The following is a 13,034-nucleotide window of genomic DNA, read 5'->3' as shown; positions in this document are numbered from 1 at the left end:
TTATTTGTTTTTGAACACATGTATATTAGTGACACCACTACAAATCTACAATGCCACTTTATCTACTTAAATACAAAAAGACCTATCCTATATTTTGTTACCTTTGGCTTTTTTGTAGAGCTTTAATCATAGAACTCAACTTTATATGATCATACATCATACTCCCCTGTCCATTACAAATTTGCAATCAAGGCTCTCCATTAGGTAAAGAGCTCAACACTAGGCAACTAAAACATGATATTATATCTTTATCATTGTAGAATTCAGGGTAATATAAATGCTAAAACAAGTCCTATACCTCTAGCTCAACAAATTCTTCAATCAGATTTCCTTCAGACAACAAAATTTGTCGTACCGTTCGAGGATCATGTCCATCATAAATAAACAAGAAAATGAAGTTTAAAATATGCTTATGCAAATTTAGTCATAAAATATTAATTTTAAAGCCTTATATAATTGGTTCATATATGCAGCGGGGCCTTCGGAGGCACTATTTACATGTTCGTATTTGGAAGGTACTTAAGGGATACGAAAAATGTCCATAGGGAACACGACATCCCACCAACTAGAGAAGTATCCTTAATTAAGTCAGTGAATGAATTGGAGTTTTATTCAGAGAAAGATTTGTACCCGCAAAAGAATTGACATTCTGCTATGGGTAACCAAGCCCAATTAATTGGCCAACACACTAAGTTGATACACATAGCTCACTCGAAGCCTATTAACAAGTAACAACTGTAGTATCCCTCAACTTCTAACTAGTAGATCTAGACTACTTGAAACACCCCTTCTAGTTTCTTACAAATTTCAATACAAAGCAACATAGGAGTGGTGTTATTATCCTTTGGGAGGACCAAACTTGTATAAATCTCTACTCTTACGATGAAAAACTCATTGACACTCACATATTCACCTTTATTTATTCATGTTTTTATATGATCATAGGATCAATGGTTCATCGACTATCAACAAGTCAAATCCATGCCACGTAAGGGAGATACATGTATTTCCATTAATACTTACTTAATATTAAGAAAATGAAGCCAACTCCATGCCAAGTAAGCGAGAGATAAAATGTTTCTTCGAACATTTTCTCTTGTTTCTAATATATATATTTCTCATTCACAATGGGTTTTGTCCTTTGATGTCTCAAGTGTAGACTATTTTTTTTACAAATATTTGAGTTGGTGGTCGTCTATTCACTCCACCCATATTCCTCCTTCAAGCCATGTCTAGTCAGACCATACAAACCTACACACACAACTAGAGGCAAGCCCATCCGTAACTGTCATGCTTCCTACCTAGCATCATCTCCCCTCACTCAATTTTTTCACTCATGTCTAACGTCAAAAGGATTGTTTGTTTAGTTGTTGAGTTATATTTTTGCATGTATACAGGTTTGTGGCCTAAAATTCTTGGACATATAACTTGAGTAAACTCTATTTTCCATCTCGTTGTTTTAGTATAGTAGCGTACCACATGCACCTTGCTAGTATCTTAGAACACTTCTCAGTTATGTCTCCTGGTTTCTAAAATCTCCATCCTAATCCAACACTAAGCAGCTAAATAGTTTGTCTTAGATATTTATATATTGGAAAAGGTAGATGTTGGGTATGGTAGCCAACTTTTAAGATCATCCACCACGATAATTGTACAATATGTACATATGCAACACCATTACAACACCACCATGACATAAAATCCCAAGACTAAACATTGTTTCGTACATATGCGACACCATTACAATAATTTCTATTGCGAGTTGTTGAAAGCATGTGAATAAGTTGCAACACTACAAACACAATTCAACAAATAAACTAATATATGTACACAAGAAATAATAGAATGATAGGCTGCAACAAGTTGCAAAAGGAAAATCAATGTAACAAAAAGAATGTTTTCGACAAGGCAAAAAGGGCCTTTGCAATATGTGAAAAATATATGAGCGATATCACAGAAATTTTAGAAAGATAAAGTACCTCCGATTTTCAGCTCTCTCTCTCTCGCACGCGCGCAACAACGATGTGCACCACCATAACCAAGCGACCCCTCATGATCATACCCCATGCCCCGCTCGTCGTAGGAGGTCACCCACCTTCATGTTGGCCTCCTCTCATTGCACAACCATGTGGTATGCCCTAAAAATATGTATACCTTTTGATGTTTTTCATGCCAGATTCTTACAACTTTTGTCTATTACTTAATATTTATTAGACCAGCATACTACTTATTGTTGGAATAAGCCACGGCGTGTGTGGTCGGACTCATCGGGCGCGTCGGGTGCGTGCGGGACGGGTGGGACACACTGGTGCCGTCGGGCTCGTCGGGCTCGTCAGGCGCGTCGGTGACGCGCGGGACGGGCGGATGTGCGGGACGCAGCAGCGTGGTGTGTGCGTGCGTGTGTAGTGTGTCCACTTGTAGCAGTGTCATGTGTATGCTCGTGGTGTGTTTGTGTGTGGTCTGGTGGTGCGTGAGCCAGGCTCACATTGGGTTCCATTGCATAGGCCTGTGTTGTTAGCTACATTAGCGGCAGCGCGTAGCGGTCAGTTGAATGGCCGGCCACGTCGTACGCGTTAGTGCACGGCAAGAGCGCAGCCGAAGCCCATGACTCGCACGCTCTGGCGAGTGGAGGAGGTGGGCAACGGAAACTTGGGTGCTACGCAGCTGTGAGACTATAAGTCCACGGCCACTGTTTGTACGGGAGTTTTGTGCTTTGGGAAAAGTAATGGGGCTGTGAAGCCGGGTGAAACTCTAGTGTACTGTGTGCTCCTCCTTCTTCTACCTCCATCCATCCGTGTGAGAGAGCGGTTCCAACAATTGGTATACAGAGCTTCGGTTCGGGCGATCACCGGCGACCATGGCGCTCGTCCCACACGGCGGTGGTGCGGGCAGATCGGCAACGATGGCGATGCCGATGCTGACCGCGGACAACTACACGGTTTGGGCCATCAAGGCGCAGACGATCCTCGACGTCCACACCGTATGGGAGGCGGTGGCGCCAGGCGACGCGGCGGTGAACGCGCGGAAGGACAAGATGGCGCGCGTGTTGCTTCTCGGGGCGTTGCCAGAGGATGTGCTGCTGCTCGTGTCGACGAAGCTCACCGCCAGGGAGGTATGGGACTCCCTGAAGGTGAGGATCATCGGCGCCGATCGGGTCCGCGCAGCGAGGCTGGGGACGCTGCGCGGGGAATTCGACCGGATGAAGATGGCGGACGGCGAGGAGCTCAACGTTTACGGTGGGAGGCTTGCGGCGATGGCGGCGAGGTATGCCAACCTCAGGGAGACGCTGGGCGATGCAACACTTGTCAAGAAGTTGCTGGATACGGTGCCGGATCGCCTCTTCCCTGTCGTCGCCGGCATCGAGCAGTTCCACGACGTGACGACGATGGCGTTCGATGAAGCGCTCGGGCGGCTGCGTGCGTTCGACGAGCGGGTTCGGCGTCGTGGACAAGTCGGCAACGAGCGCGGGGGTGAGCAGCTGCTCATGATGGCGGCGCAGTGGGCAGCACGGGAGCGTCGACACGACGGTGCTCGGGACAACGACGACGGGCGCAGCTTGGCGTCGGGGAGCGGCGGCAACATGCGCAGGCGCTGCTACAAGTGCGGGGAGCACGGGCACTTCCGGCGCGAGTGCCCGCAGCTGGGGAAAGGACCGGCGGCGGAGCACACTCTCTTGACCGGCGCCTACGTCGACGACGACGGACTCCTCTAGGCCGTGGCTTAGGGGGTGTGTGTTGGAATAAGCCACGGCGTGTGTAGTCGAACTCGTCGGGCACGACGGGTGCGCGCGGGACGGGCGGGACACACTGGTGCCGTCAGGCTCGTCGGGCTCGTCAGGCGCGTCGGTGACGCGCGGGACGGGCGGGACGTGCGGGACGCAGCAGCGTGGTGTCTGTGTGCGTGTGTAGTGTGTTCACTTGTAGCAGTGTCATGTGTATGCTCGTGGTGTGTTTGCGTGTGGTCTGGTGGTGCGTGAGCCAGGCTCACATTGGGTTCCACTACATAGGCATGTGTTGTTAGCGACATTAGCGGCAGCGTGTAGCGGTCAGTTGAATGGCCGGCCGCGTCATATGCGTTAGCGCGTGGCAAGAGCGCAGCCGAAGCCCATGACTCGCATGCTCTGGCGAGTGGAGGAGGTGGGCAACGGAAACTTGGGTGCTACGCAGCTGTGAGACTATAAGTCCACGGCCACTATTTGTACGGGAGTTTTGTGCTTTGGGAAAAGTAACGGGGCTGTGAAGCCGGGTGAAACTCCAGTGTATTGTGTGCTCCTCCTTCTTCTACCTCCATCCATCCGTGTGAGAGAGCGGTTCCAACAATTGGTATACAGAGCTTCGGTTCGGGCGATCACCGGCGACCATGGCGCTCGTCCCACACGGCGGCGGTGCGGGCAGATCGGCAACGATGGCGATGCCGATGCTGACCGTGGACAACTACACGGTTTGGGCCATCAAGGCGCAGACGATCCTCGACGTCCACACTGTATGGGAGGCGGTGGCGCCGGGCGACGCGGCGGTGAACGCGCGGAAGGACAAGATGGCGCGCGCGTTGCTTCTCGGGGCGTTGCCAGAGGATGTGCTGCTGCTGGTGTCGACGAAGCTCACCGCCAGGGAGGTATGGGACTCCCTGAAGGTGAGGATCATCGGCGCCGATCGGGTCCGCCCAGCGAGGCTGGGGACGCTGCGCGGCGAATTCGACCGGATGAAGATGGCGGACGGCGAGGAGCTCAACGTTTACGGTGGGAGGCTTGCGGCGATGGCGGCGAGGTATGCCAACCTCAGGGAGACGCTGGGTGACGCAGCACTTGTCAAGAAGTTGCTGGATACGGTGCCGGATCGCCTCTTGCCTGTCGTCGCCGGCATCGAGCAGTTCCACGACGTGACGACGATGGCGTTCGATGAAGCGCTCGGGCGGCTGCGTGCGTTCGACGAGCGGGTTCGGCGCCGTGGACAAGTCGACGACGAGGGCGGGGGTGAGCAGCTGCTCATGATGGCGGCGCAGTGGGCAGCACGGGAGCGTCGACACGACGGTGCTCGGGACAACGACGACGGGCGCAGCTTGGCGTCGGGGAGCGGCGGCAACATGCGCAGGCGCTGCTACAAGTGCGGGGAGCACGGGCACTTCCGGCGCGAGTGCCCGCAGCTGGGGAAAGGACCGGCGGCGGAGCACACTCTCTTGACCGGCGCCTACGTCGACGACGAAGGACTCCTCTAGGCCGTGGCTTAGGGGGTGTGTGTTGGAATAAGCCACGGCGTGTGTGGTCGAACTCGTCGGGCACGACGGGTGCGCGCGGGACGGGCGGGACACACTGGTGCCGTCAGGCTCGTCAGGCTCGTCAGGCGCGTCGGTGACGCGCGGGACGGGCGGGACGTGCGGGACGCAGCAGCGTGGTGTCTGTGTGCGTGTGTAGTGTGTTCACTTGTAGCAGTGTCATGTGTATGCTCGTGGTGTGTTTGCGTGTGGTCTGGTGGTGCGTGAGCCAGGCTCACATTGGGTTCCACTGCATAGGCCTGTGTTGTTAGCGACATTAGCGGCAGCGCGTAGCGGTCAGTTGAATGGCCGGCCGCGTCATACGCGTTAGTGCGTGGCAAGAGCGCAGCCGAAGCCCATGACTCACATGCTCTGGCGAGTGGAGGAGGTGGGCAACGGAAACTTGGGTGCTACGCAGCTGTGAGACTATAAGTCCACGGCCACTGTTTGTACGGGAGTTTTGTGCCTTGGGAAAAGTAACGGGGCTGTGAAGCCGGGTGAAACTCTAGTGTACTGTGTGCTCCTCCTTCTTCTACCTCCATCCATTCGTGTGAGAGAGCGGTTCCAACACTTATATCCAGAAGGTAGATTTGCATGTCTTTGTGTAAATGAATTCAAGAACCTTCCCGAGCTCAAAAAAGGAAATTGGGCGTGGGTAACATCTAGATCGTGAAAATCATGCAAAAGGACGTAGAAAGAGGAGCAAAGATGGGGCCACATTTGTACACTTGATTGAGGGCAGTTGGGCATCGAAGCTATCAAACTTCCAAATGTTTTTCATATTTTTTGTATTTATGGATCTCTAGGATTGATAAAATGGTGACGGGTCACATTTTAATTTTCAGAAAATACTCGCTCCAAAAGTGAGATCTTGTCTCAGGGGAGGGTCTCACCTCCAAACCTCCGTAGCCACCAATATCAGAGGGGAATACACCCCTCCTTGTTTCGGAGAAGGCGAAGGAAGAAGAAGAAGGAAGGGAGGGGCTTCCCACTCGCTTCTGGTGAGCCGCCATGGGAATTGCTTCACCGTGATTGACACCATGTCCTCCATCACCAACATCTCCCCCCTTCCATGAGTGAGTAATCCAGCATAGGTATATGGGGTCGATGAGTGTTGGATGATCACAATCATATAATAGTGCGTTGATGGTAGCTTAGTTGTCCCTAGTTCTACTAGTTTCTCTAGCTATTGTTGTTGCAACTTTGTCACGTGTCACGCTCATAACCAGAACCGTGTAGCAGAATTTAGACTTGAACTATTTATGTTATCATGATACTTATGTGTTTGGGTCATATATATACAAGTTGTATATTCAACTATTAGAATCCTAATTCGCTGACTCGGTAAAAAGCTGGGATATCAGTGCAGAAGATCAGATGTGGTCATGTAGTGTTAATATAGTGTTCTGATAGTCTTGCAAAAGGATATGACTTAATTCCCATAATTTAGGACAATTAATGTTGACCAAGTTCTTACAAATAGACATACTCGACTACATACCAAGCACCTGCCTATGATACGAGAGAACATAAAATTAGGACTACTAGCTCAATTAATATGCAATATCAAGAGTAATGTCATCCATGTAGCATCTCAATATCGGCTTCCGTGACTACAGCTTTCATATTACTAGCTCTGTTTATGTAAGTGCTTTAGCATAAATAACAATAACCAACTGTAATTGACTTTCTTCTACACAAACACCTATCGACTTGACTCTCAGTAAATTATGTACTATGAGTGTGTAGAAGGTTGTTAATAAGTGATAATAATAGGACACCTATTCTTAAACCGAGGCAAAATCTTTGCCAGTTCTATCGATTAGAAGATGGTTAATTTATTGCTCGGTTAATCGGCGCATCAAATTCAACAAAAGCACACCAACTTCACAAACAAAAACACACGTCAAACCGCTACACTGAAACTAAACCCGCTCCTTAGGTTCAAAAATCAATAAATATCTGTAGTGAAAAGTGCTACGGTTATCCCTTGCATATGAGAGTAACCAACATTTGTCTTCGGGCGACTTTACTGGAGGGGAGAACAGAGCACTAAGTTGAATATTTAAGCTCCCACTTGTAGAAGTTGACAAACGCAACGATTTGGCCACCCTTTATGATCGAACAGAGGGGTCTATATATAAAACTGAAACGACTAGAGTATAACTCAAAATTTATACAGTACTTCCTCCTTCCTAAAATAAGTGACTCAACTTTGTACAAACTTTGGGATGGAGGGGGTATATTATATAATGTACTAACAAAGTTGAAAGCCAGAAGAATGTGCGTCCGGCGTCATTTTTTTTAATGAAGTTGAAAATAGGTTTAGCACACCTTTATCACGATTATGTTTATCATTTTTTTGAGAGTATGGTAGGCGTACCATATTTTTATAGAATGCCTAAGCATACCATATTTTTCATAGAAGGTAGAAATCAAGTACTATAAATTACAACTTACCGCGAACATCAAGGGTAGCAGGAACTTTACACCACACCGCGGAAATCACAAACACAAGCAAAAGGGTTTTCCCTAAAGCAATCATCTAGCCGCGTCACAACAAAACCCGGTCGCCGCAAAGAGCAACAACACCAACCGGATTTTCCTTGCCAACACACTACCAACCATTGGATGGCTAACTGGAAATGATGAGGGGAGAGCGGGACTCGGTCGAACCCGAGAAATCCATCATCTAGAATTCACCGATGGCTGCGTACATAGCGCCCAAGAAGATCAACTTGGGCAGCGGAAAGCACCGGAGAACCACAAGAGAGAACGTCCAAGCCAAGTCTCCACCTGTGATGCTCTCAACAGAGTAATGATGCCACACCGCCACCATTGCCGGTCCTTCAACGGACTAAGGCTTTCGCTGGATACCACAATCCACACACCTCGGTGACGCCTCCGAGGAGGCAAATGGCACCCTAGGGCACCGTCACCGCTAGCTCCGACTGAAGACGAGCGTGATTTTCATCCGAACTGTCACACACTTCCCACACCTATCAAGATATTAGGACAAACTGTCAGGGTCACACCGATGCTGCTGTGGGAAGTGTGTGATGGTTCTATCAAGAGATTAGTTTTATCTATCTCTATTAGATCTCACTTTTGCAAGTGACCGTGAAGGGATTGACAACCCCTTTATCGCGCTGGGTGCAAGTTGTCTGATTGTTTGTGCAGGTATTGGTGATTTGTGCGTTGTCTCCTACTGGATTGATACATTGGTTCTCTAACTGAGGGAAATACTTATATCTACTTTGCTGCATCACCCTTTCCTCTTCAAGGGAAAAACCAACGCAAGCTCAAGAAGTAGCAGGAAGAATTTCTGGCGCCGTTGCCGGGGAGATCTACACCAAGTCAAGACATAACAAGTACCCATCATAAACTCTCACCTCTTGCATTACATTAGTCCCCTTTTGCCTTTGTCTTCGCGCCTCTTCCGTTCGTCTTCTTCGTTGCTTTTCGTGTGCCTGTGCGTTGGTGTGCTTGCCTTTCTTTATGGCTCAACCAAAGAACGTTGATCCTCACTTTAGGAGGTTGGAAGAAATTGAAAATAATGTTATGAGCTTCATTTCCTTACAATTTGAGCATAATAGTTTCTTTAGAAACGAGCTTAAGGAGCAGAAAAGCTTTATGGAGAGCATGAATAAAGAGCTTGATGATATGTGTAAGGAATTTTATGGTTTGAAATCTCAGTTTGCTCATCTTGAAAATTTAGTAGGCCAAATTTCTAATATACAAGCTACCTTAGTAAATAAGATGGCCGCTAAACCGGAGTCTGAAAATAATGATGAAGACTTTAAAGTGATTGATGTGAATCCTATTGAATCTTTTTTTCCAATATAAATCTTGATAAATATGGGATTGGAGATGAGTCATCTTTAGTTAAAAGGCGTCCCAATGATTGGAGTTTTTAGATCTTGATGCAAAAATTGATAAAAGTGAGATTGGAGAGGTCAAAACTTAAAGTAGTGTTGAACCCAATCTTTTTGAAAGGAATTTAATTATGATAATTATTGTTTAATAGATTGTATTTCCTTGTTGCAATTCTTGATAACCCACAAGCATAGGGGATCACAACAGTTTTCGAGGGTAGAGTATTCAACCCAAATTTATAGATTCGACACAAGGGGAGCCAAAGAATATTTGAAGGTATTAGCAGCTGAGTTGTCAATTCAACCACACCTGGAGATTAATTATCTGCAGCAAAGTGATCAGTAGCAAAGTAGTTTGATAGTTTTGATAGTAGTGACAGTAGCAACGGTAACAGTAACAGTGATAGCAGTAATTTGTAGCAAGTGTAACAGTGATGATAGCAATAGTAACGCAGCAAGATCAATAAGGATAAATTCGTAAGCATTGGATCGGTGAGTTGTTGGATGATATTCACCATGTGACAGTTATAACCTAGGGCGATACGGCACTAGCTCTAGTTCATCGATATAATGTAGGCATGTATTCCGTAAATAGTCATACATGCTTTATTAAAAGAACTTGCATGACATCTTTCGTCCAACCCTCCCATGGTAGCGGGGTCCATATTGGAAACTAAGGGATATTAAGGGCTCCTTTTAATCGAGAACCGGAACAAAGCATTAACACATAGTGAATACAGGAACTCCTCAAACTACGGTCATCACCGGGAGTGGGCCCGGTTGTTGTCACTCTAGGGTTGCCGGATCATAACACGTAGTAGGTGACTATAACTTGCAGGATCAGATCTAAAACATGGATATAATGATGAATTCATAAACAGTTCAGATCTGAGTTCATGGCACCCGGGCCCAAAGTGACAAGCATTAAGCATAGCAAAGTCATAGCAACATCAATCTAAGAACATAGTGGATACTAGGGATCGGGCCCCAACAAAACTAACTCGATTACATGATGAATCTCATCCAACTCCTCACCGACCAGCGAGCCTATGAAGGAATTACTCACTCCCGGTGGGGAGTATCATGGAATTGGCGATGGAGATGGGTTGGTGATGACGAAGAACGAAGATCCCCCTCTCCGGAGCCCCAAACGGACTCCAGATCTGCCCTCCCGAGGAAGAATAAGGCTTGGCGGCGGCTCCGTCTCGTGGATTGTGATAATTCTTTCTCCTAATTTTTTCTGGAATAATGTGATTTTATAGTATCAGGGGGGGTCATCAGTGGGGCCACCAGGTGCGTACAACCCACCTGGGCGCGCCAGGAGAGGGGGGCGCGCCCTGGTGGGTTGTGCCCAACCAAGGGCCCTCTCTGGCGGGTCTTGGCTCCAAAAATTCTTATTATTTATATAAAAAATCCTCACAAAGTTTCGTTCCATTCCGAGAACTTATATTTCTGCACAAAAACAACACCATGGTAGTTCTGCTAAAAACAGCGTTAGTCCGGGTTAGTTTCATCCAAATCATGCAAATTAGAGTTCAAAACAAGAGGAAAAGCGTGAGAAAAAGTAGATACGTTGGGGACGTATCAACTCCCCCAAGCTTAAACCTTTGCTTGTGCTCAAGCAATTCAGTTGATAAACTGAAAGTGAGAAAGAAAAACTTTTACGAACTCTTTTGCTGTTTGCCTAAATAAGCTTAAATAGCACCCAGGTTTTCAGCCAACATTATAACTAACCATGTCAACAATAATTCTTAAAGATTATAATGATTCATATCAATGAGATAATCAGCTAGCGAGCAATAATAAGATATCTCAAACATCAACATGTTGTCAAAACAACCATGATATAATATGAGAATAGTGGTATCTCACTAGCCCTTTCTGAGACGGCAAAACATAAATGCAGAGCACCTCCAAAGTTCAAGCAGCGACTAAACATTGTAATTCATGGTAGAAAAGATTCAGTCATGATGCACCCAACATTAGCTATACAGAATGCATAAATCATGACAGCTATGCGCTCTACCCAGTTTCTGGCGCTTGTTTTTAGAAGGTGGTGACACAACATAAAAGTAAATAGAAAGTCCCTTCGTAGAGGGAAGCGGTGATTTGCAGAGGTGACAGAGCTCAATTTTTAAAACAGAGATAAATGATATTTTTGAGACATGCCCCTTCTCATTCACTTCACGACCATCAGTTATCAACATCTTCCATGCTAAGCATGCTAGTGGCGGTTCCCAAGCGGAAAGTAAAGGTTTTCATTCCATTGGGAGTTTTTGTTTGATTATTCAAGAGACGAACTCTTTTTCATGTTTGCAGTTTGGGACTAGGCATCCCTATTACCGCCCATTTCCTCATGCGATGGCGAGTGAAAAAACACTCAACCTGAGGATAACATGCTTAGCACGGAAGATATCGACCACCTCATGTCGTTCCATGAACGATCCAGGCACACAAAAAGGATAACTTTTTAGAAGTTTCTAGAGATGGCACATGCAAATTTACTTAGGACGGCAGGGTAATACCGCATATAGGTAGGTATGGTGGACTCATCTGGAATAACTTTGGGTTCAAGGTTTTGATGTACAAGCATAATTCCCACTTAGTACAGGTGAAGGCTAGCAATTAAGATTGGGAAGCGGCCAGCTAGAGAGCAACAACGATCATGACCAGGCATTATGCATAAGTAACATTGGACACTAGCATGAGTAGGATATGAAAACCATGAGCATAAAAATTATAGAGGCTATATTGGTTTTGATTCAACTATATGCATGAACATGTACCAAGTCAAGCCACTCGAACATTCGGAGGAGGATACCATATCATCATACTGCATCACAATCATTTTAATGCTATGTTGATATCCAAGATAAATCATTATCAACTCCCAGCTACTTATGCATGGCATGAGAAACTATAATCTCTAATTGTCATTGCAAACATGTTTAATCATAATGGGCTGAAGCCTGGATACTAGGTTAAACATATTTACACAGACAGAACAAGTCGAGTTCATACCAGTTTCTCTTTGCCACGACCATCTCATCGAATGTCGTCATTATTGCCTTTCACTTGCATGACCGAATGATATGAAAATAATAATAGTAGTGCAAGAGTGCCGTGGACTAAGCTGGAATCTGCAAAACATTTTATTCAACAGGAGAAGACAAGGTAAAATGTGCTCTTTATTAGTTCAACAGTTATTCATGTGAGAGCCACTCAACATTTTCATCGTGGTCTTCTCCTCGGTACAACACGAATAAAAAGAAAAGAAATTCATAGAAACACACTGAGATATTTTTGGAGTTTTTAGTTTTCTTCAACAAGCAAATAAAAAGTGTTTTTGAGTTTTCTTTTTGGGTTTTCTTTTTAATACTACTACTAAGCATGCATAGAAAGTAAATTACTACAACTATTTTTTTTGTTTTTTCTAAATTTTATCAAACACACAAGAAGAAAGGAAGAAAAGAAATCTAAGCATGGATGATACAACGAAAAAGTGTGAGCACCGACAGATAGAATGATATGCGAACATGAATATAATGTCGGTGAGAAACACGTACTCCCCCAAGCTTAGCCTTTTGGCCTAAGTTGGTAATAGATCAGTATCCTGGAGGGTAGTAGGGATCCTGAGGTGCAGGCATCCACTCATCCCACTGCGGAGGTGCCTGTGCAGCCTCGGCATCAGCCTGAGTGTTCCAGTAGGCGAGGATGTCTGCAGGCATAATCCGGTATCCGCCCCTGGCAACATAATCAAACAGAGCAGGTGCATGCAAGGGGATAACATCACGAGTGTCAACGTTATAAACCAAGTTATAAGGAATGGCAAGATCATAACGATCATGTGCAAGAAAGTGATGGTGATCCATGGATGCACGGTCTAGGTAAACTGTGGTAAGAGAGACA

This window comes from Triticum aestivum, chromosome 5D (genome assembly GCF_018294505.1).
Source record: "Triticum aestivum cultivar Chinese Spring chromosome 5D, IWGSC CS RefSeq v2.1, whole genome shotgun sequence".
NCBI lineage: Eukaryota > Viridiplantae > Streptophyta > Magnoliopsida > Poales > Poaceae > Triticum > Triticum aestivum.
This window is presented reverse-complemented; position numbering follows the sequence as displayed.